The sequence below is a fragment of the Acinonyx jubatus genome, chromosome B2 (genome assembly GCF_027475565.1).
Source record: "Acinonyx jubatus isolate Ajub_Pintada_27869175 chromosome B2, VMU_Ajub_asm_v1.0, whole genome shotgun sequence".
Classification (NCBI taxonomy): Eukaryota; Metazoa; Chordata; class Mammalia; order Carnivora; family Felidae; genus Acinonyx; species Acinonyx jubatus.
This window is the reverse complement of record NC_069385.1, coordinates 95,264,468-95,290,906: the sequence shown is the minus strand read 5'-3', so window position 1 is coordinate 95,290,906 and position 26,439 is coordinate 95,264,468. Positions and strand designations below refer to the sequence as shown.

The window sequence follows — 26,439 nt, the reverse complement described above, 5'->3', positions numbered from 1 at the left end:
GGAAGTGTCCTTCTTATGGACTTCATTCACATACCAATTGGTAGGTTCTGGATTACATGGCCAGTCTTAGCTGGGAAACTGGATATTTTTAGTTGGGTACACAGTGGCGCCACACAAAATTGAAGCTCTGTTAGACAGGAAGAAGTGGAACGGGTACTGGTAGTCGATTGGCAATGTCTGCCACAGACATGACCTCTGTGTTCAAGCTGTTCACATTCTAATATGGTGCTTCAGTGAGCAATAAAAACTTTCCTTCCTGGCAGTCACAGACTGTGGTTGGTGTACGCTTTTTATTAGACATTTATATTAAATTTGAAAAGGTTAATTCTGTTTGATCCAGTGGTCAAAGGACAGATATATTCCCAGCTTCCAGATTTTAGACACTGTGAATAGCATATTTGCTGAAGCTTAAAATGGAACAGAATGAACATATTACAGTTAATTAGGCCTACTGGAAAGCCTTATTGCCCCTAACATAGATAGCGTAATTACTTTGTATTTTAATTTCCTCTTCTTCACTAACAGGTACTAAGGGGCATCTTCAATGAGTTGGCTCTCAGCATTTTGGCTTTAAGCTTCTGTTTCCATCTTTATATTATGAAGAATTGATCAACTGGGTATCAAGTCATTCTGTGTAGAGTAGTTTTTTGGATGTGAATTAAACTATTAAGTTCAGGATTATTTATTTCAGCCATTTTCTCTCATAAATGTTACTAAAATTTATTTCATAGCCCTTAAAGAGAGGATACTTTGACTTATCCTAATTTTGATGACTCAGAGTCACCTTTGAACATCAGTCATTATGAAATTTTATAGTCATATATATTGATATAAAACTATTGCCAATGTAGTCCTTTCTTGCTTTTTTCTCATAAAATGAAGACTGTTTAATTATGAGACTCTTTGGGATGGTGTAACACAAGAGCCTTCATCATCTTCAGAGAAGTTATCAATGCCTTCACTCTTGCTCCTTTTGCTTTTGACTTTTTATCCCTGTTCAAGTAATTATTGTTACTAATTATATATTTAATAATTCTGTAGTTGGACCACAAGCAATTGTCTATGGACTTGCATCCACCCTTCCTTCTCATCTGAACTAATTTCATTAATGAATTGAGAAGGGAAATCCCTGTGATATTTTCCCCCTCTTCCTTTTGTCAAAAACAGACCATGGATCAGATTGGACCTGCAGGTGAATGTTCCTGAACCTTGTTCCAAAGCATAGCTCTTTACCATTTGAGCAGTGGTTTCCAAAATATTTTGAAAGTGGGCCCTTATTATTAAAAAAGCTTTGAGAATATACTCAGGGTATAGGTATTTACTTTTATTTATAAAATGTTTACATGTTTTTACCAAACTAATGTTATGTACATTATAAAACATGCACAAAAATAGAAATTAAAAAGCATCAGATAAAATGTGGATATAAGTAGAATCTCTAGAAGTTCTTTCTGTGCCTCAGGAGATCACCTTGCCCACTTCCTGGGGAATCTGCATTTCATCTTGGAGTTCTCGATACTAGAGGAAAAAGATGACACTTCTCATATGACACCAGCCCAGCAATTTTCTAGAAGATCTTAATATTAGCTTTTACCTTGAGTCTACTTAAACCCAAGGGAACTTGATTCATTGGAACCTGCCAACTTAAAGGTTGAAAAACACTGCAAGAATAGACTTGAAAAAAAAAAAAAACTCTCTAAAACTATTCAGAGAATAGACTGGATCAAAAAGAAGCTCCTCAAGACCGTGAAATTCTCCTTCAGGATTATGATTTATTAACCATTTTTCACTGGTGAATATACAGTCTTCTAATGTGATATCTCACTTGGAATGCCAAGGCCACCTTTCAGGAAATAGCACACAGCACAGGAACATGCATTTACTTAAAAAACTGTTTGTACTTTCTAGTGAATGGTAGCCTGGAACCCAAGGAACTTTCAAATTGTTTTCTAAGAACGATTATTGAACATATCCTGCACCAGGCTCTGAGATTCTTAATCTTGGCCTCATGGATTCTATAAGGGGCTGTAAATGAATTTTAGTGTATTGATGAACACATTAAATTTTTTATGCAAAATGGAGAGTATGGATGTAAGATGAGCATATTTCTGGGAATATGGCCATAACTATCTACTTAGGAGACAGAAATCACACCAGCTATTTTATTAGAATTTAATACAAAGAATTGCTAACTAAGTGTAAAATTATTAACAAGGTAATTGAAATGACAAAAAGAGAATTCTAAGTAATCAGAGAGGTAGCAATTGCAGGAAGCTGCTGGGACTCCTAGAGTTGGAGAAAAAGAGGATAGGGGCTGGAGGTGCCCCTGTTCACGGGGTGCTTGGTCCCAGTCTTCTTAGGAGGAACACCAGGCAGCTGGTGTGGGCTCTTGAAAGGGGCACAAGGAGGCTGGTTCTGAGAGTGTTGAAATCTCTTCTCTGGAGTCAATCTCAACTTCCTAAACAAACTGCCCCTGCTGGAGTAAGAAAGCATTGCTAGGTGTGCTGCTCCCAGGAACCTCAAGCTGACTGGAAGCTAACAGAAGACGCTTCTTCCTCCTTATGTCTTGCAGTCTCTCTGAAGCGCCCCCTACTGGTAGACTCTAACAGGCATCAGCTAACAAAGCAGAAATATGGTTTGCAACATTGCAAAGCTGAGTGGATTTAAAGCTCAGAGATACTAACTTCATTGCTGGACCAGTGGCCCATAGATTTTATGAAATTCTTAGAGGGGACTGGAACTCCAAAGGTTAAAATCTCTGTTTTTTAATTTTTTAATACTTGGGGAAGAGGATTATTTTATGTATGGAAGTGTTGCTTCCCAGGTAAAGATAGATGAGAATCTGAATATTCCAAAGTACAGTAAAACCTTGGTTTGTGAGCATAATTCGTTCTGGAAACATGCTTGTAATCCAAAGCACTTATATATCAAAGCAAATTTTCCCATAAGAAATAATGGAAACTCAGATGATTCACTCTACAACCCAAAAATATTCATATAAAAATGATTACAATACTGTAATATAATATAAAACAATAAAGAAAGTACAAAATATAAAGAAAAAATCAAATTAACCTGCACTTACCTTTGAAAACCTTCATGGCTGGTGTGAGGAAGATGAGAGAGGAGGGTTATAGTATAGGATGACTTTCACTATCACTAATGTAATCACTGCTATCTGTTGGATCAATAGAATCTTTTTCTTTTAGTGCAACTCTAACAAGGAACCTATCCAATGACACTTGATTTTGCCTCTTTTTGAGGATTTCATGGAAATGTGACATTACATTGTTGTTAAACAGATTTATCACTCACACTGCTACAGCCTTATTTGGGTATTGCTTTTCTACAAAATTTTGCACTGTTGCCCACAGTTTACACATATCTCTAATCTCATTTGAAGTGCAGGATTCCTCTGCCTTTTTCTCCTCCTCCTCTGCAGATGAGATCTCCTCCATAACCTCTTGCTGTTGCTCGTGATACAGAGACATCAATTTGTGGGTGGTCAGCTCCTGGCCATGTTCCTCCATCAGCTCTTGAATATCATCCTCATTCAGCTCCAGTCCTGTGGTCTTCCCCAAAGACACAATTTCATCAACAACTGGAGTCTCCTGTTTATGAGCAAGCCCCTTTAAGTCAAGTCCAAGAATTCAATCAGGCCAAGTTTTCTCCAAGCAGAATTGAGGGCTCTCTTGGTGACCCCATCCCAGGCTTTATCGATGATCTTGAGGCAGTTACCAATGTGGACATGATTTTTCCACATCTCTCGGAGGGTAAGGTTTGTTCCTTCAGTCACCTTGAAGCATCGCTGAAATAGTGCTTTGGTATAAAGCTTTTTAAAATTCGAAATGACCTGCTGATCCATGGGCTGGAAGATTGGAGTGGTGTTGGGAGGAAGGAACTTGACCTTTTTTTTTTTTTAAGTTTATTTATTTATTTTGAGAGAAAGAGTACAAGTGGCGGAGAACCAGAGAGAGGGAGAGAGAGAAAATCCCAAGCAGGCTCTGAACTGACAGCACAGAACCTGATGTGGGGCTCAAACTTATGAACTGTGAGATCATGACCTGAGGTGAAACCAAGAGTCGGATGCTTAACTGACTGAGCCCCAAGGCACCCTGGAATTTGACCTTAATGAATTTGAATTCCTCCAGTAAGTCACCCTCAAAGCCTGGAGGATGAGCAGGAGCATTATCCACAATCAGATTCTTTTCTGAAAGGTATTTTTTCACTGTAGGATGGAAGACCTTGTCGATCCACTCAATGAACAAAATACGAGTGGACCTCCACATAACATTTAACTGGCTTTTCTGCACCTTGCTTTTCTTGAAGGCTGGTGGATTCTCAGAATGATACATAAGCAGGGCTTGACTCTGAAATCCCCACTTGCATTAGCCCAAAATAAGAGGGTGAGACGGTCTTTCATGGGCTTGTTACTGGGCACTGCATTCTCTTCTTCTGTAATGTAGACCCTCTTTGGCATCTGTTTCCAAAAAAGCCCAGTCTCATTGCAATTACCTTGCTCCAGAAGGTAACACTCGGAAACCATGAGCTTCTGGAACTTAGTAGTAGTAAACGCTTCCCATGCCTTGGTGTTTGAACTCACTGCCTCTCCATGCCTCACAACACTATGGATGCCATTTATCTTAAAGTTATCAAAACATTCCGTGGTTACCTTGAAGTCTTATTTGTTTTCTGTTGATGTACCTGGAAGTTTACCTAAGGTTGTTGTACAAGGCCTTTGCCCTCTTGCAGAAAAAGTTCTCGGTCATTGTCTGCTAGTTGTGTCTTGTTTATCCAAACCAGAAGCAACTTTTCTACATCTTCCAGAACACGTGGCCATTGCTTTGATATTCTTGTGACTCCCTTTGCTGCATCTAGCCCCCTTATTTCTTCTGTATTCTTTAATATTGTGCAAATGGTTGACATAGACTTCTTATAAAATCTTGCAATTTTGGCCACTCGCATAACTCGTTCATACTTCTGGATGATTTCCTTCTTAACTTCCACCATAATCATCTCCTTCTTCTTGCTGCCTTTCATTTCAACCTTTTTCTGCATGGGGGCCTTTGTATACACTTGCACGGATGTTGACTATAGTACAGTATTAATAAACTCTTGTCATTGTATTTAATGTAACTGGCAATAAAGCAGCAGAGGAAATGGTCTATATCTGCAGGCAGCCTGACCTAGAATGAAGTAAAAGCATTCCAAACACTTGCATGGAAAAGTGAAGGGCTGTCCATAGGTGCTTTGAAGTGACAAAAAATACACTAGTGTAAGTTGTGGGTACCTTCAAAAGTTCTGAAAAATCATGGGTTTCTGCCAAACACTGTGGCTTGAGACCGAGCATCCAAGCATGGGAGATTATAACCCATAATCCCACAGGGAGAGAGAGAAAGAGAGAGTGCTCACAAGAGAGAGAAAGAGAGGGAGAGAAGAACCATTGGCTCAGTTGTGATCATGTGACATTTGGCGTCGGGTACTACTGGTATTGCCAGACATGGGCTTGTTTATCAAGTTAAAATCTATTAGAAATGTTTGCTCATCTTGCGGAGCACTTGCAGAACAAGTTACTTACAATCCAAGGTTTTACTGTATTTCATTTTCTAGGTTCTGGAATCATGTAATGCAGACAAATCATGAATCTATCATGAATGCTCTAGAACTAAACTTCTGAAATTATGTGGTGAGATCTATTTCTTTTCCTTTCATGTTTTGCATCTTCTCCTTGTCTGGAAAGTTATTTCTTTTCTTGGGACAGTGTAGTGCACATGATCTGTGGTGGTCTTCGGCACCAGGATTCCCCAGAGGTGTGTCTGTGCTGCTTCTATGGCCCCCTGGCCATGATTAATGCAGAGGTTGGAGACATAGGAAGAGCTAAGCTACTTAGCGCAGCCCACCCCAACCAGTTAAATAAGTGGTCCATGTTTAGCAAGAGAGTATCTCTCTCAGGTGGTGAAATTGGGAGACATTAGCTGGAAGCTGTACAGCAACTCCGTTTGTCATGGTGAGGAGGAAGCCCCTTTGAAGAGAGAGGGCGTTGAGCCAAACCAGTGAGAAAAGCAGAGAGGAGTGGCAGAGTTCTGGAGCTTTCCAGTCCTGGTGCTAGTGTCTCTGAAACAGCTGCACCAACGCTTGTGAACACATCTTGCTTACATAGATCAAACTTACTTTCTTTTTTCCTCTTCAGCTTGTTCAAATTGGTTTTCTAACACTGGTGCCCAGTAGAGGACTGCATAAAGAGGCTCTGCTATGCTGCTTTTGTGTATACCATCTAGACAATCTCTTGGGGACTCCGCTGCCATAGTGGTAAAAGGGTGGTGGAATTTATCTCCAAGATTGTTTGAGGAGTAAATGAGAAAAATGTATATAAACCACTTAGCATGGTGTCTGTCATAAAGTGCACGTTAAAAACAACTGTGGGCGGGGCGCCTGGGTGGCTCAGTCGGTTAAGCATCCGACTTCGGCTCAGGTCATGATCTCACAGTCTGTGAGTTCGAGCCCCACGTCGGGCTCTGTGCTGACCGCTCAGAGCCTGGAGCCTGTTTCAGATTCTGTGTCTCCCTCTTTCTCTGACCCTCCCCCATTCATGCTCTGTCTCTCTCTGTCTCAAAAATAAATAAACATTAAAAAATTTTTTAAGAAAAAAAAAAAACAAACAACTGTGGGCTCGGTATTGTATCATCAATAGCGTAGCTTGTCACTAAACTGTGCTGTGTATAGCAGTTTCTACCTGTGCCTCATGTGTTACTCTACTACACCATTTAGTTTGTCCTTTTTCATGACACCCTGACACTGTCAAGGACCAACATGTTTCAGTGGATAATTATTAACCAACAATAGCAATACATCATTTCTTCAAAGACGTTCACCTAAGTTTAGTGTAGTTTGTCTGTGGGGGCAGGCATCTCTTTAAGCTTTAAAGTTATTTAATTTTCTCTTTTTCTTCTGCTTTGCTTCACTGCCATCCTTCTTTATTCTCTACCATCACAATCAGCTGTCGAATCCGTTGTTATTTCTAATTGGTGAGGTCAAGGCTGCCTGTTTGAATCTGTTTCGTCTTGAGATTTGCTTTTGTTGTGTGTCTTCCACATCTTATTACATCATCTTTGCTTCTTGGCTTCTCAGGTGAAGTTTCATTTTATATATATATATATATATATATATATATATATATATAGTATTTCAGAAGACCAGTGCAACAACTTCTATGAGAATTATAACTCTTATTCAGACTAGCACATTCTTACTGTCATGATATAGGAATCTAAATTATTATTTTTTTAATTTTATTTTATTTTTTATATTAAACATAATTTATTGTCAACTTGTTTTCCATACAACACCCAGTGCCCTCCTCAATGCCCATCACCCACTTTCCCCTCTCCCCCACCTCCCATCAACCCTCAGTTTGTTCTCAGTATTTAAAAGTCTCTTATGGTTTGCCTCCCCCCCCTTTCTGTAACTTTTTTTTCCCGCTTCCCCTCCCCCATGGTCTTCTGTTAAGTTTCTCAGGATCCACATATGAGTGAAAACATATGGTATCTGTCTTTCTCTGCCTGACTTATTTCACTTAGCATAATACATTCCAGTTCCATCCACATTGTGGAGATTCCTCAAAAAGTTAAAAATAGATCTACCCTATAACCCAGCAATAGCACTGCTAGGAATTCACCCAAGGGATACAGGAGTGCTGATGCATAGGGGCATTTGTAACCCAATGCTTATAGCAGCACCTTCAACAATAGCCAAATTATGGAAAGGGCCTAAATGTCCATCAACTGACAAATGGATAAAGAAGATGTGGTTTATATATACAATAGAATACTATTTGGCAATGAGAAAGAATGAAATCTGGCCATTTGTAGGAAGCTAAATTATAATCAGAAGGTTGCTTGGTGATCCAGGAATCAGTGTAAGAGCCATGAGATGACCGCCTGACTGCTCCCCCCACTGACAGTTGTTGATTTAGTGATTATTGCTGCAGGCTTGAGAGGATAAAGTACTTTGTTATTCAGAAGTTATTTTTGAATTAATATCAAACCACACAGCTAAAGATTTTACAATTGCTGCTACATAAAATTAATAATTTTTAAAAAATATTTCTTTAATGTTTATTTATTTTGAGAGAGAGACAGAGTGCAAATGGGGGAGGGGCAGAGAGAGAGGGAGACACAGAGCCTGAGGCAGGCTCCAGGCTCTGAGCCATCAGCACAGAGCCCAACACAGGGCTTGAACTCATGAGCTGTGAGATCATGACCTGAACCGAAGTCAGACACTCAACCGAGTCACCCAGGTGCCCCAAAATGAATAATTAAAAAAAAAAGAACAAAACTGTTTCATGTGTCAAAATAACTATCTTTGTCTCATAAATACAAAGTAATGAGGATGTACTCAATTCTCAAAAAGAATAAAACAAAAACAAAAAATCCAAACTAACAAAGCAAGTGGGAATGAGTGATGTCTGTGAAAATTTCCTATAATAATCATTAAAAAATTATTAATAAGGAGGCAAATGGCTTCCTTTGTATAAGCTTTACCTAGCTTGGTCAAGTGTGGCATTATAAACTGAATACTTTCAGGCACATAGTCAACCTTCTCAGATGACTAAAGTAACTCCTGATTGTTCAGCTATTTGAATCATATAGGCATGGTTCAAGACAAATTCCAAGCTACATTAGTACACTGAGACAGTGGGGTATAATAATACAACTACATTTCTGTCTTGTGCCCCAACTCTCCCATACTTTCTAAGCTCATACATTCAGTTGGCCACTGGATAGTCTACATAAACAACCAACAGATACTATGTCAACCATAACACATCCAAAACAGAATTCTAGACTTTTCCCCACAAAACCTACTCCTCCCCTTCTCTTTCCCATTGCACCAAAATCCTGAGATATTCTTGACTTCTCTATTTTGCTCACATCATACACATACTCCATGAACTGAATGTTCAGAGTATACCCCAGTTCCAGAAATCACATGAACCTAAGTCACTTTATATTGTTCCTATACTCAGAATGCTCAAAAAATATTCAATAAACTCAAAGTAGCACACAGGTGACTTTTCATTTTTTTATTTACATTTTCAATATTTTCTATAATTACTGTATGTAATTTTTATAACCTGAAAAACAATTCAGTTTTATATTTCTGTTTTTATAAGAAATATAGCATTTTAAATACAAATTAAAGAAAGCATTTCTTGGTACAGCTTTGCTTTCTTTAATCACTTAGTTTGATACATATACCCTGATGCTAATATCAGAGTCTTCCTTTTGTTTTGACTATTTCTATTACCAGTTAGATGAAAGATAATAAATACTCAGTGACACTAGGAGACAGCATAGTATAGTGGGAAAGATGTGGATTTTAAGCCACAAGACCTAGGATGTAGTTTATCTGACAATGGATTAACTTCGTAGTTTTAGCCAGTTGACTTAAATTTTTCAGTCCCCCATCTTAAAAAAAAAATGGAACAAATAATATCTGGCTTACCTACCACATAGAATTTTTGTGAAGTTCAAATAGCTATTTAGAAGTGTTTGAAGTGTAGGGGCACCTGGGTGGCTCAGTCGGTTAAGACTTTGGCTCAGGTCATGATCTCATAGTTCGTGAGTTCTGTGCTGACCACTCAGAGCCTGGAGCTTTCTTTGGATTCTGTGTCTCCCTGTCTTTCTGCCCCTCCTCTGCTTGTGCTCTGTCTCTCTCTCTCTCAAAAATAAATAAAAAAATTAAAAAAAAATTTAAAAGTGTTTGAAGTGTAAAATAATGAATATTAGTTAAAAATAATAGAATTATACATTAGTCAAATGGTGAACTGTAAAATCTACAGATGGCATGATGAATTATCTTAAAACACCAAAGTAAATTAGAGTTCAATTGCATATTGTACTTGTCATATGCTATCTTAACCCAATATCCATATGTGTAGAGGATGGTAAGATTAGTGGATGTCAGATGCTAACTGAGTAAAAATGAAAATGACAGATGTTGAGTTGGAGCAGCCTTGTTCATCAGAGAAGACAGCTTTACACATCTCAGAGAAAACTCTGCCTTGTTAAGTGGATGGGCTTTCTTATACACCTTGAGAAAGCAGCTAAGAGCTTAGATGTATGAGTGGAAATAGTGCCCAAATATGAGTGGGGAGAGAGGTCACACCTGGTCGCCCTATCATGGCAGTCACAGGCTGACCTTGAGAAAACGGGCCCTCTTAGAGGATCTAGGAGGAACTTTATTTTGCCAGTCTTGTAAGCACTGCTGGTAATGGTGATCAGACCTAAAGGGAAAAAGCTCTCAGCCCACTAGGAAAATTTAGAGTTGGGGCCTCAGGAGAGAGAACAAGAGAAGTTTTGAGATCTTCATTCAGTTTAAAGCAACCAAAAACTTGCTGAGTACCAGACACATTGCTAGATCTATTTATATATTATCATATTTGATCCTTAGCATGCAATTTTGGATAGGTATTATCAGTTTACAGACAGAAAAACTCTAGACTCAGAGGGGTTAGAGAAGTTGTTCAAGATGACTGTATTGGTAAGTGACCAATATGAGATTGAAATCCACTTCTGTTGGCCTCTTTACATTATACCCTCTTGAATGTTGGTGAACTTCTGTGTAGTAAAGGCCGCGACTCTGTTCATATTGATGATTTTCAGAGAGATGCTGTGAACTTTTTCATGGGTATTGGCAGTCTTTGATATCAGGGAATGATGCTATTGGAAGCAGTGAATCCTGGTGACATGTGGAACTGGTTTCTTTAATGAAGGACACTTAGATTGGTGGCTTAGTATCTCTGAAAGATTACCATGATTTTTTCAAGACATATATTTTCTTGATTAAGAAACATTTTCCTAGATTAAAAATGGCCTTTACAATATTTCCCCAAACCTCATCAGATCAGTGTGTATTAAAGTAAGAAACTGAGATTTTCACTGCACTAAGAGCTCCGGATGGTTTCATTCTGATGTAGGTAAATGGCCTAGCTGCTTATATAATTCATGACCTGCTCCATGGAGCCAGGGACATTATTTTACAAGGACACTGCTTCATTATCACTTTTCTGCTCCAAGTCACAACACAGAACACATGATTTCAATGAGGTCTTTTCAGACAGGTGTAGCTTCTTTTCAAATGCTTCAAGACAAGACTTTTGTATTGCGGCAAATCCAAGAGTTAGTAAAATCTCAGCCTTTTCAAATCCAGTCTTCTTCTCAAAAAGATTCACATTGTCTAAGGCATCATGGACAGGCATAAGACACTCATTTGAATTTTGCTGGCTTCATATTTTTATTGGAAAAAATCTTTTAACACCCAAAGCACTGAGACTTCTGTTTTTATGTTCAATTATAGAAGTAAAATCTAAAAATATAGAAATTTTATCATACTTTATATTTTTGGCATTTTACAGCTAAGTTCTATAAAATAACTTATAAAAATCATATGTCTATAAATATAGTGACAGTTTAGGATATCCATTATTGTTTCCAAAGGAAAATTATTCTATATAACTTAGCAGGAAAACAAGGATGGATATAAATTAACTGACCATGTATACTACAGATAATGTACTACTATTCTGTATTATCTTAATTCAACAATGCTTTAGTAACTTAGTCTGTTATGTATAGAATATATATCACAAAGTCTTACTTGACTTATATCACAAACATATCTAGAAAAAATTAAAGACAAAAAATTTGTCATCTGTTACATGTGGCTGCTGAAATCAATCCAAAGACCCATGCCACAGTTTAAGAAATGATGTTTTAGGGAAAAACCAAATATTAGATTTAGTGTAAGAATAGCTAATTACTATGATCTATAAGATGTACCCTTTCTATTGTAAGAAGTCTTAATTGTGTTATTGAACTGTTTAAGTCATTTGCCTTATTGGTGAAATCAAGGATAGCAGAAACCCTATTGTATGGCAGAATTAAAAATGCTTTTATTTAGAAAATAGTTAATGGAGGGGCGGAGTTAAAATGGTAGAGAAGTAGGGGGACTGGGACTTTCCTCCTCCATCTAACACAGTTGTATTGAGGTCAGATCATTAGGAACACCCAGGAAATCAATCTGCAGAGTGACAGAAAGATCTCCACATTTGGAGGGAGACAGCTTGGTGAGATTGAGGTGCATGTATGTGATTTGGGGGAGATAAAATGGCATAGACATAGAAGGGAGGGAGCCCTTCTGTGCAGAGACAAAAAGGAGAGAAAGAGAAAAAGGGGCTGTGAAATTGTGGTAAAAACTTTGCACAAGAGAAAAACCTCTCTGGACCATGGACTGGGGAACGAGAAATACAGAGAGTGCGTTTCTATTTTATAAAAAGCCTTAGGATCTGAAACTTGGAGGTCCAAAAGCAAGAGACCTGTGCACACGCCTAGTTGGGGGGGGGGGGGCTGGCCCAGGGTGTGGTAGTGATCTCAGGGGTGCACTGGGGGACAATAGTCCCCTTCCTCAAGTACTGTGGAAAGAGGGTTTATTGCCTCCCCAGGGACAAAAGACTCTGCAGATGCCAGCTAGAGGCCTTTTAACAGCAGGGCTGAGTGGTGCTACAACAGAACAGGGTCAGGGTAGTGTGAGGTCCTTTAAGACTTCAGGTGTTGAATTCCAGCCCATTGCCTAGGAGGCGCAGGAGCCTGTGGAGCAGGACAGGTGGGCTGCCCATGCTATTCCGTGAGGGCTGTCTGAACAGTGTGGTTTGAGACACCTGGTGCAGGGAGGAGGGATTGGGATGTCACCACTTTTCACCCCAACACCAATAAGGTGGGGCTTCAGAGAGCAACACATCGGCCCCCAGGGGAGGCAGGACACGCTTACACCAAACCCCTCCCTCTGTGCCTGGCAACTGCTTATCTATTGGAGGAAAACTGACACTGAGTGAATCAGCCTCTCCTCCAGACCTGCACAGCACTAATAAACAACTCTTTCTTTTTTCTTTTCTTTATTTTCTTTTATTTATTCACTTTTTATTTTTTATTGCTTCTCTTTCTTTTGGAATCAGGATCATAGTTTCTTATTTGTTTCTGGTCAATTCTTTACACTCACACAAACACACACACACACACACACACACAAATTTTTTGTTTGTTTGATCAGGCATTTTTATTCTTTTTATACCTTTTCTATCTTCTTTATTTACCTTTCTCTTTCTCTGGATTTAGCCTTATAGATTTTTTTATTCTCTGTTTGGTCTTTTCTCCCCTTTCATTTTTCTCTTTGTATGGGATCAGGCTTCCCCCCTCCCTTTTTCCTTTTTTTTTCCCAGGGTTACTTCAACAAACAGATCAAAGCACATATGGTTGAAGGTCCAAACACTTCACCACTACAAGCAAGGAGGAGCTCTGCAGAGAAGTGACCAGTGAGATAGAGCAGCCAAAATGCAACAACAGAGTGCATGCAACATACATCAGAAACACTTCCTGAAGTGTCAGACCCTGGACAGTGTATGACCTCTTTTTAATAGGGTCGTACTTGCAGGTGCAGGACACATAACAAGCTATTAAAACATGCAAAAGACAGAGACTTAGCCAAAATAACAAAATGAAAGAATTCTCCTCAAAAGAAAATTTAGGAAGAAATCACAGCCAGAGGATTGCTCAAAACAGATATAAACAATATATCTGACCAAGAATTTAGAATAACAGTCATTAGACTAATAGCTGGGCTTTATAAAAAAAAAGTATAGGAGAACAGAGAATCTCTTGCTGCAGAGATCAAAGACCTAAGAACTAGTCACAGGGAATTAAGAAATGCTATAAATGAGATGCAAAATAAACTAGATGCCATGACAGTGAGAATGGATGAAGCAGAGGAGAGAATAGGTGAAATAGAAGATAAAATTATGGGAAATGATGAAGCTGAAAAAAAAAGAGGAAAAGGAAATTACTAGATCACAAGGGGAGAATTAGAGAACTAAGTGATTCCATGAAACAAAACAATATCTGTATCATAGGAGTTCCAGAAAAAGAGCAAGAGAAAGGGACAGAAGGTTTATTTGAACAAATTATAGCTGAGAACTTCCCTAATCTGGGGAAGGAAACAGGCACCCAAATATAAGAGGCACAGAGAACTCTCTTCAAAATCAACAAAAACAGGTCACCACCATGACATATCTTAGTGTAACTTCAAAATACAAAGATAAAGAGAGAATTCTGAAAGCAGCTAGGGACAAAAGGTCTTTAATCTACCAGGGTAGACACATAAGTTTAGTAACAGACCTGTCCACTGAAACTTGGCAGGGAGAATGGAGTCGCAGGAAATATTCAATGTGCTGAATAGGAAAAATATGCAGCCAAGAATCCTTTATTCAGCAAGGGTGTCATTTAGAATAGAAGGAGAGATAAAGAATTTCCCAGACGAACAAAAACTAAAGGAGTTCGAGACCACTAAACCAGCCCTGCAAGAGATCCTAAGGGGAACTCTATGAGTGGAAAGAAGTAAAGACTAAAAAAGACCAGAGACATCATCACAAACATGAAACGTATAGATAACACAATGGTACTAAATCCATATCTTTCAATAATCACTCTGAATGTAAATGGACTAAATGCCCCAATCAAAAGACATAGGGTATCAGAATTGATAAAACAACAACAAAAACAAAACCAAGATATATCTATATGCTGTCTACAAGAGACTCATTTTAGACCTGAGGACACCTGCAGATTGGAAGTGAGGAAATGGAGAACCATCTATCATGCTAATGAATGTCAAAAGAAAGCTGGAGTAGCCATGCTTATATCAGAAAAAGTAGATTTTAAAACAAAGACTGTAACAAGAGATGATGAAGGGCATTATATCATAATTATGGGGTCTATCCATCAAGAAAAGGTAACAATTATAAATGTTTATTGTCCCCAATGTGGTGGCAATCAAATATATTAATCAATTAATTGTAAACAAAAACTTATTGATAATAATACTGTAATTATAGGTGACTTTAATACTCCACTTACAACAATGGGCAGATGATCTAGGCAGAAAATTAATAAGGAAACAATGGCTCTGGATGATCCATCGGACCAGATGGACTTAACAGATATATTCAGAACTTTTCATGATAAAGCAGCAAAATACACATTCTTCTTGAGTGTTCATGGAACATTCTCCAGAATAGGTCACATACTGGGTCACAAAACAGCCCTGAACAAGTATAAAAAGACTGAGATTGTACCATGCATATTTTCAGACAACACGTTATGAAACTTGAAATCAAACACACACACAAAATTTGGAAAGCCCCCAAATGCATGGAGGTTAAAGAACATCCTATTAAAGAATGAATGGCTCAACCAATAAATTAAAGAAGAAATTAAAAAATACATGGAAACAAGTGAAATGAGAAACATGACAGCCCAAGCCCTTTGGGGTACTGCAAAGCAGTTCTAGGAGGAAATTGCAATTCAAGCCTATCTCAAGAAACACGAAAGGTCCCAAATACACAAACTGACCTTACACCTAACAGAGCTAGAAAAGCAGCAGCAAAGAAACCTGAAAGCCAACAGAAGAGAAATAATAAATATTAGAACAGAAATAAATGATATAGAATCCAAAAAAAGAGTAGAACAGATCAGTGAATCTTAAGAGTGAGTTTCTTAAAAGAATAAACAAAATTTATAACCCCCTATCCAGACTTCTCAAAAAGAAAAGAGAATGTAGCCAAATAGATAAAATCATGAATGGAAGAGGAGAGAGTACAACCAATACCACAGAAATACAAACAATTATTAGGGAATACTATGAAAAATTATTTGCCAACAAACTGGACAATCTAGAAGAAATAGACAAATTCCTAGACACCCACACACTACCAAAACTCAAGCAGGAAGAAATCGAAAATTTGAACAGACCCATAACCAGTGAAGAAATTGAATTGGTTATCAAAAATCTCCCAAGAAACAAGAGTCCTGGGCCAGGGTAATTCTACCAGACATTTAAAGCAGAATTAATACCTATTTTTCTCAAACTGTTCCAAAAAATATAAATGGAAGGAGAGCTTCCAGACTCATTCTATGAAGCCAGCATTACCTTGGTTCCATAGAGCACACTAAATAGGAGAATTACAGGTCAATATCCCTGATGAACCTGGATATAAAAATTCTCAACAAGATACTAACAAAATGAATTCCACAGTACATTAAAAGAATTATTCACCATGACTAAGTAGGATTCATGTCTGGGATACAGGACTGGTTCAATATTCACAAGTCAATCAACATGATACATCACATTAATAGAAGACAGGATAAGAACCATATGATCCTGTCAATAGATGCAGAAAAAGCATTTGACAAAATAAAGCATATTTTCTTAATAAAAACTCTCAAGAAAGTCAGGATAGAAGGAACATACCTTAACATCATAAAAGCCATATATGAAAGGCCCACAGCTAATATCATCCTCAATGGGGAAAAACCCAAAGCTTTCCCCCTGAGATCAGGAACACAACAGGGATGACCACTCTCACCACTGTTATTCAACATCGTGTTGGAAGTCCTAGACTCAGCAATCAGACAAGAGAACAAAATAAAAGGCATACAAATTGGGAAAGAAGAAGTCAAATTTTCACTCTTTGCAGATGACATGATACCCTACATGGAAAACCGAAAGACTCCACCAAAAAACTGCTACAGCTGATCCATGAATTCAGCAAAGTCTCAGGATATAAAATCAATGTACAGAAATTGGCTGCATTTCTATACATCAATAATGAATGAAACAACAGAAAGAGATATCAGGGAATCAATCCCATTTACAATTGCACCAAAAATCATAAAATATCTAGGAATAAATCTAACCAAAGAAGTGAAATATCTGTATGCTGAAAACTATAGAAAGCTTATGAAAGAAATTGAAGACACAAAAAAAATGGAAAAACATTCCATGCTCATGGATTGGAAGAACAAACATTGTTAAATGTTGATACTACCCAAAACAATCTACACATTCAATGCAATCCCAATCAAAATAGTATCAGCATTCTTCACAGAGCTAGAACAAACAATTATAAAATTTGTATGGAACCAGTAAAGACCTCAAATAGCCAAAGTAATGTTGAAAAAGCCAAAGCTGGAGGTATCACAATCCTGGACTTCAAGATGTGTTACTAAGCTGTTATCATCAAGACAGTATGGAATTGGCACAAAAACAGACACATAGATCAATGGAATAGAATGGACAATGCAGAAATGTACCCACAAATATACAGCCACTTAATCTTTGACAAAGCAGGAAAGAGTATCGTATGGAAAAAGGACAGTCTCTTTAGCAAATGGTGCTGGGAAAACTGGATACCAACATGAATAAGAATGAACCTGGACCACTTTCTTATACCACACACAAAAATGAACTCAAGATGGATGAAAGACCTAAATGTGAGACAGAAAACCATCAAAATCCTAGAGGAGAAAACAGGCAGCAACCTCTTTGACCTTGACTGCAGCAGGTTCTTGACTGCTTTAGAGACTTGACATGTCTCTGAAGGCAAAGGAAACAACCAAAAATGAATTATTGGGATCTATCAAGATAAAAGCTTCTGCACAGAGAAGGAAACAATCAATAAAACTAAAAGGCAACTGACAGAATGGGAGAAGATATTTGCAAATGACACATCAGATAAAGGGTTAGTATCCAAAATCTATAAATAACTGACCAAACTCAACACCCAAAAAACAAATAATCCAGTGACAAAATGGGCAGAAGACATGGATAGACACTTTTCCAAAGAAGACATCCAGATGGCAAACAGACACATGAAAAAATGCTCAACATCACTCATCATCAAGGAAATACAAATCAAAACCACAATGAGATACCTCCTCACACCAGTCAGAATGGCTAAAATCAACAATTCAAGAAACAACAGATGTTGGTGAGGATGTGGAGAAAGGGGAACTCTTTTGCACTGTTGGTGGGAATGCAACCTGGTGCAGCCACTCTGGAAAACAGTATGGTGGTTCCTCAAAAAATTAAAAATAGAACTACCCTATGCCATAGCAATTGCACTACTAGGAATTTATGCAAAAGATACAGGAATGCTGATTCATAGGGGCACATGTACCCCAATGTTTATAGCAATGCTATCACAATAGCCAAATTATGGAAGGAGCCCAAATGTCCATCAACTGATGAATGGATTAAGAAAATGTGGTGTGTATACACACACACACACACACACACACACGCACACACACACACAGGAATATTACTCAGCAATGAAAAAGAATGAAATTTTGCCATTTGTAACAATGTGGATGGAACTGGAGGGTATTATGATAAGCAAAATAAGTCAGTCATAGAAAGACAGATATATGATTTCAATCATATATGGAATTTGAGAATCTTAACAGATGATCATAGGGGAAGGGAAGGAAAAATAAGATAGAAATAGAAAGGGAAGCAAACTGTAAGAGACTCTTAAATACAGACAACAAAGTGAGGGTTGATGGGGGTGGGCTAAATGGGTGATAGGCATTAAGGAGGGCATTTGTTGGGATAAACGCTGGGTGTTGTATGTAAGTAATGAATCACTGGATTCTACTCCTGAAACCAAGACTACACTGTAAGTTAAATAACTTGATAATAAAAAATAAATAAATAAAGGCTTCAGAATATATTAAAAAATAAAATAGTTTATAGTTTGCAGTGAGTTTTCAGGTAAACTATTTTATATGCGCTAGGGTTGTGTTTTAGTTATCCATTGTGTGTAACAAAATACCTCCAACTGTTGACTTTAAACATTGGTTCTCTCTTGTGGTTCTGTATTGATTCTTTTGCTGCACATAGTGTTGGCTGGGATCACTCTTGCAACTGCAGTCAACTGGAAGCTTGGATGGGACACTTTTGTTCTTTACATGGCCTCTCTCTCTCCAGGAGGATCAATAGGACTTCCTTACCAAATGGCAGCTAGGCTCATAAAAGGAAATGAGCCAAGAGGATGAAACCCACTATGTAAGCCTCTGCTAGCATCGTGCTTGCCAGTATTCCAGGGGCCAATGTGAGTCACCTGGCTAGGCCACATGGGAAGAAACTCTACATAGGTGTGAATTCCGGGAGGTGTAGTTCATTGGAGGCTGCCAACATCAGAGTCTCCTACAGGCTGCTATTTATCTCCTAATATCTGTCCACCTCTGCCTTTTTTCTAATTTTTAACAGGATGCATGGCTAACTAGAATAATGACTGCTTTTCCTACGCTAACACTCATCAAATTGTGGATGGGAAGCTACATTTTTGGGCAAGGGGATTCAAGAAGTGTTGTGTATGGGTTTTGGATGGTGTCTTTATCACACATATTGCCAGGTGACAAATTACCCACAATGCTTTGCAGCTGAAAGCAACAAAAATTTATTTTCTTGCACAGTTTCTGAGAGTCAGCATTTGGTAGCAGCTAATCTGGATGACTTCATTTCAGAGTCTCTCATGTGGTCAAGAAGTCCTGTCATCATCTGGAAGTTGACAGGCTGGAAGATCACTTCAATAATGGCTCACTCATATGGTGTTGGCCAGAACCCTCAGTCCCTCACTGGCTCTTGGCAGGAAGCCTCAGTTTCTCATGATGTGGGCCTTTCCATAGGGCTGCTTAAGGGATAGGTAGGCTAGCCTCATATCATGGAAGTTACATTCCCCCAGAGTGGGACAGGATGGGAGAAAGGGAGAGGAAAATAGAGGAAGCAAAATATCTTTTATGATCTAGCCTTGTAAGTTATATATTATAACTTCTATATTCAATTGGTCACATAGATCAACTCCGAGGGTGGAAAGAACTACACAAGAGTATGAACACTAGGAGGTAGGAATCTTTGGATGACCTTGGAGGCTGCCTATCACACTACAGGTAGGCAGGTGTATGTGTTTCTTATTTCAAGCTTCTAGTATTTGTTAATACTCTAAGCAGTTATGTGAGACAAAGCTGAGCAAACCAAATTCCATACAAAATGTTCTCCACAGTGTAGCTAAGCTCCAATTTATTTGTATTTTTCATTCTCATTAAGGAAAAAAAAAACAAAAGAAATCATTTCTTAAAACTAGAAACACTTACAATAATATTTACTGAGAATTCTGTTCTCTAACCTGCTAGGAGTGTTTTTGGATTGTTTGAAAACAATTTAGAGAACATGGCCTGAAACAGAAATATTGCTATCTTATTCATATGCATTGCAAAAATAATTACAGATTATTGTTGGCAAACTTGTCTCTTTTTTTTAGACAAACTATAAATGGGGCAGTATAAACTGTGGTATAAAATGAATTTTCATATTGACCAGTTCTGCTATTACTTTCCTGCTGTACTCATGGTGGAGCTGTTGGTTAAATCCTATCTTCAAAACGTCCAAGAAAATACTGATACTGTTTACATAATTATTAAAGAGAAAGTCACATCCCTTATGCCGTTTTTCCCAGTGTAAATGTTAATGACTTGATTCTCGAAGTGGATAAAACATTTACTTTAAGTTAGGTATGCGGGGTTTCAGGTCCCAGTTTGACCTTTTCCTGGCCATGTTTTTACATGCTCTAACAGACAGTAGATATGGGGATAATAATATATACATCCAGGGTGTTATGTATAAGATGGGGATCTATAAAATGGGGATAATAATATATACATCATAGGGTATTATGTAGAAGATACACAAGGCTTATAGTGAACACACAATAGGCAGAACTATTATTAGCTAAATGTTCTTTAAATAATTATTATATTTAGTTATTTAGTGATTATATTTGGCTTTGGTGAATGTTTAGCACATTTCCTATAACAAGACCTTTTTTTAAGGCAATTTCTTGGGCATGAGCACGCACGTGTGTGTGTGTGTGTATGCATGTATGTGTGTTTAAAAAGGAGAGATTAAGGCACTAGATGAGCTAGGATTAAGAAAACATGTCTCCTCTATTGGAAAAATTCTTTTAACAATTAATTAAATTAATTAATTAATTAAAATACAATTAATATTAATACAGGCAAACAACTAGAAACTATTCATCTACCCATTTATCCAGGAGCCAATCATATAACCAACATTTATAATGTATCCATTATGTGGTGAGCACTAAAAATGCAAAGAATAAGACATTGCCCCTGCCTTCCAGAATTTCACAAACCAGTAAAATTTTATATCAAAGAGAGATATAAACGAATAATAAAGCAATGTGTCAGTTGCTATATTTGTAACATATCTGCTATGAGCCACACGTAACACTAGTTGCTGGCACAGGAAGAAGCACTTAACTGCCCAGGAGATGCTTTCTGAGGGGTTGATGCTTCCTGAATCTTAAAAGATAAAGAATAGTTCCCCAGATGGCTAAGGAAAGGACTGGGGGTGTTGGGAGAAGAGACAGAACTTTCTAGGCAGAGGCTGTAGCCTGTGAGAAGATGGAAGGAATGGAAAGACATGGTATTTTCTGAGGAGGAACCACCATAGTTTACATGTCAGAACTGTGCAGTGCTTAAAGGGTGGCAATCGTGGCAAGGATAGAAAAGTAGAACAGGCCAGATCATGAAGGGGCTCACATCCATGAGAAAGAATGTGAACTTTACCTTGTAGGTATCAGTGAACATGATCGTATTGGCACTTCCATCAGTACAGTTGCGTGGAAGATACACTGCAGGGACTTGGCAGGAGGCTGCTGCAAGCATTCAGAGAGTCATGGCAAGGGGCTGAGCTAAGAGGTTGTGGATGCAGCAGGAAGAAAATATGTCTGACTGAACTGCGGGGTGTGTGTGGGGGGGAGGGGAATGATGGTAAGGAGAATGGAGGGAGAACTTCTGGGTTTGGGATTGAGGTACAGGAGGATGGCAGTGTCCGTCCTCAAGAAGGAAACACAGAAAAAGGAGTGGATATGTGGGGGAAGTAGGGATGATGTGCACTGTTTTGGACTGACAAATCTGATGTGTCAGGGGTAATCCAGGTGGAGAGATCCACTTGGATTTGATACATGAATGTAGCTCAGGGATGGAGAGAGCTAGAGAGACTCCAAGTTCAAATCCCTTTTCAGCAAGCAACAGTGTATACACATTATTGAACATGGATTTTAGAATGGGGACTGCCCCAGGCAGAACTCTGAAATAGGTAAGTTCTGTCTCTGATCTTCTGACCTTTTAGTGCACATTATTGACTGCTATTTTTATCTGGTCCATGTTTACCTTTTTAGCCCCACTTTTGACTATTTTTTTCACATTCATTGTTTATGCCAGTTACATCAAATAATATGCAGTGTTATAGTTTCATGAGTACATCAGGCTATTCTGTGTTTAATGTATTCACATGCATCTTGACTGAATTTTCTTCTTTTGATATCTAATTAAAAATTCCACTCAATCATTACTTCCTCTAGGAAGTCTGCCTGGATTCCCTGTCTTTTTTTAAGATAACTTCTTATGCATAGCTCTTAAGTTGGAGGGATAACCAACCTTATATTGTTCCAAGACAGTATAGGTTTCCCCTGCTATCCAAAAATAGAACATTCTTATGAAAACTTTCAAAAGTCTAAATGGCGAAAAGTGAAGAAGTAATTACCATTAATTTATGTGGAAAAATTCTTGAGTGTTCTTAGACCCCAAAAATAACCTCTCTTAGGCTTTTCTGATACCTTGGGACATATCTTTCTAAGATGCACAGAAAAGATCTAGATAAAGCACAGATGCTCACTGACACAGTTCACAGGTGAAGGGGGCTTGATGCTGAGATGCTGAGTGTAGTTCCTGGGGAAGGAGCTTGGCAGTGTCTCTCTTGCTGCTTCTGAAATGACTCGCTGCAAAACAAACACTGAACACTGTTTTTGGGTTTTTTTGCATTTTTTTCATAAAAGCAAAAATCTTGAGATTTCAGTTAGTGAAAATAGGTATTAATGTACAGCTTTCATAAAAAGCGAAGGAGCATAATATGAACTTTTGAAAAGTGGGGGATACCTATATTTATAAACATTATATATTGTGAATTTAATGTTTAATATAAGTAAGTGATTTTGTTGACCACTGGCAATATGCCATATAAGTGATTTACCTGCAAATATTAATGGGAGTAGATGATACTTACCTTTTAGGCCTACTTTCTTCAGCCAACAATATATCATAAACATTTTTCATGTTAGTCAACACATGGCTTCACATTTCTGTAAAGCTACGTGATGTTTTGTTTATTGTATGCACTTATTGTATCCAAAAGTTTTTTGAATAATACCTATTTCTATATCCTTTAATATTTAAATTTACTTCTCTGTCTCCTCCTACAGAGTGCAAGAACCTTGCTAGTAGAGGGTAACTTATGTTGGGAGACGGCTCTGCATAGCTTGATCATTTCTTGTACACATTGGGAGTGGTGGTACTGACAGCGATGGTCCTGGCTTATTTTTTTAGGGATATTTGTACAGCAAACTGCCTTGGAAGATAGAGTGGTTCTCTCAGGAGCAGAGGGCAGGCCTGATTACTGATAGCAAGGATAATGTTCCCCCTCCAGGGGGAAGATCAGGCAGGTTTGCTTGCAGCCCGTTATAAAAGATTTGGGTTTCCTAGCTAGGCTCAGAGTTTCTGGACTGTGACCCAAGTCTCATGGAATTTGAGAAGTGAGTGGAAGTGATGTAAACAGAATGCTCAGGCTCTTGCTGTGCTGTGAGTAGCAAAGTCTGTTATCTCTGACTCCGTAGTCTAGTGTCTTCTCCCAGCATCCACGGAACTGGCAGGCTCAGTTGTCAGCTTTCAATTAGGGTTAAATATCAGACCATTCACAGTTTCTCTCTCAGCACTCGTGATTATTGTTAACAAAACTAATGCTTAGCATGTGCTTGCTAGAGGCTAAATATTACATGTACTATTTTCTTTCAGTTGTCATATAATCATGAGTAGAATGCTATTTCCCCATGTTATAGATGAACAAACCACTGGAGGTGTAAATAACTTGCCAAGATTACATCATCAGGAAGTGATTGAATAAGGAGTCAAACCCAGGTCTTTGGAGTCCCAGGGATTATCTTTGCATGTCATTACAGAACCGCTTATCATAGAAATCATTCTTGGAACTTCAGTACTGTAACTGAGCTAATTTCTTAACCCAAATGAATGAATACTTTGGCTGAAAGAAAACAAACACAGGAGAGGGGAGATCTTTTTGAGTAAGGAGGCCTTCTTCACATTCCTCATATTAGATGACGAAGACAAATCCTCAACATGGGTATTCAGCTTGGTTAAGGGAATAGAATATATGTTTTGGACATAACTCTGCTTTCAAGGATCTTGTAGTTTTGTTTAGGAGGTGACATTTACCCAAAAAAAGCAATTAGAAGGTAAGACAGTATTTAATTAAGCTCTACATTGAATGATTCAAGCAATAAGCAAATTACGAGTTGAGAGAGAAGAGAGATCAATGAAAGATTCATCCGGGAGAGATTCATGAAGGAGGCAGGGCTTGAACACAGCCTGGAGAAAGGGAAAGTCAGTTTCAGGTGGGTCAAAAAGCTGAAGAAAAAATACAGGAGAAAGTAATGCACCTGATATGTGTTTGAGGAAAAAGTACTTTATGTGAAAAGAACCATTTGCCGTTTTTTGTCTTTTAAAATATCACAACATACAACCACTGGAAAAAAATCCAAAATATACTCACACAAAGAAACAAAACCCACCATGATATTTTCTCATTTGCACTTAACTCAGAGTTTGGGGGCCTTTTTTCCTGGTGTGGATGTTGCCACAGGCTCCTGACATTCTTAACTTGATTGGATCCCTGCAGTGCAGTCTACTTCAGACTACCTTTTTTAGACCACTTGAAAGTTTTTCGATTTATTCAGCAGAATATATCAGCCTGTCACCTTTGGAGAGCTGGTGCCTGCAGAAGATATATCTTTCCTCTGCAGGTGGCACTGGCTGCCAATTTTTCTTTGGGGTGAGCTCTTGTTCTGAAGAAACCCTCTGTGGTTTGAGCACCAGTTACATTTGAGTTGATCTCCTTTTCTGTCTACTGCTCTATCTGGATAATGGCTATACCTGCTGTGTATGAGTGGAGAGAGGAGCCTATTGTGTTATTTCTTTACCTTGTGATTAGCAAATTACTTTTTCTTAAACTGGGTCATCCTATCTCTTTTTTTCTTGCCTGAGCAATTTATCTGCCTCTATCATTTCCTAGATGTTGATATCAATGTCACTTTGCTTCAGATGGTGTCCCTTGAGTCCTTGAAGTTCCTGCTATCTGTCTTCTCTTTTATTATTTGCCATCCACTCTGCAGAATTGCTTCACTCTCTTCCTGCTGTCCATCCTCATCACATAAGCAATCTGGTTCAGCTGAACTGCCTTGAGCCTTCCCCTCTGGGCTTCAGTGAGGAAGCAGAAAGATTTCCTCTGGGATTGTCAGAGACCTCTAGAAGGTGCCTTCACTTACTCTAGACAGCACACTACAGAGACTGAAAGTAAAACATACCCACTGCTGTCAGTTTTACTAACTGGACTTTATAAGGTGACACTGAAATCAAAAGTAATAATGGATGAAGGAAAGGACCTCTCTTTTGTTTCTGGGTTTTCCTCTTCCAGTCTTTCTGTTCTTTCTGAATGTCAATTTCCTTTTTTTTTCTTCTGCATAGCAAGTTACCAGGAGATTAGTTCATTAAGAAAGTTTGCCACCAAATGAATCATAATGCCAAGCTGAATTTTGAGGCTTACTAAGTTCTAGTAATGGAAAAGTCCTGAAAAGACTAGGGAGCCCCTTTTCCCTGTTTCTAGGAGGGAGGGCCCTCAGGAATCCTAGACAGATGGGTCTTGAGGCTATTTGTAGGTATTTTGTAGAACAGGGAGCAGGAGGAGAATCCAGCTTATGGTAGATGGCTCTGTATTTAACAAGTAACACTTAGTAGTAATGAGGATTGTACACTATTAATAAAAAGCTAAGAAAAGGACTAGAGAATTATGGTAGCTAATGGTCTGAAGAACATTTACTATAAACCTGGTTTTATGATACATTTTAGAAGAGCAGTTTGATCATAAATATCCACTCTCTTGTGACATGTTGCACATAAAGTCTGATCTCAGGAACATTTTAAAAATACCTTTAAAATTATAGGAGACAAAAAAAGGCAGCTTTCATATGCAAGGGAAGCTCTTCTAGGTTTTTGCCACCCTTGGAGTAGGAACCCTGAATCAAATTATTTCTACTAAAGATTTACCTTTAGGGAAACTCATAGTAAAGTGAAAAGGTCAACTCACTGAGAATATTTTAACTTTTATAAAAGGATGAGACATTTGATTGGGTGGTAAGCGGCTCACAGGTGTCTTGCTTTAGATTTTATTATAATCACAAGGAATTCTTGCTATTTCTAGAGTTAGAGTGTTTGATCTTTTAGTTGTACCATCTTTTTTTTTCTTCTGCTCTCAGATGATGACAACCATTATCTCAACCTTCCTTAGAGGTGCTAATATTGGTGAAAACTCCTTCATTCTACCCCAGGCATT

The 26,439-nt window shown here is 38.2% G+C and overlaps 1 long non-coding RNA gene across 1 annotated transcript in view; it reads right to left on the bottom strand.

Moving 5' to 3' along the window:
• Nucleotides 1-1,384: 1,384 nt before the first annotated feature.
• Nucleotides 1,385-26,439, bottom strand: part of LOC128315611 (uncharacterized) — a 41,597-nt gene continuing 16,542 nt past the window's right edge. Inside the window, exon 4 of the long non-coding RNA XR_008298553.1 lies at nucleotides 1,385-1,518. This is a non-coding gene — a long non-coding RNA (uncharacterized LOC128315611). The remainder of the gene's footprint in view (nucleotides 1,519-26,439) is intronic.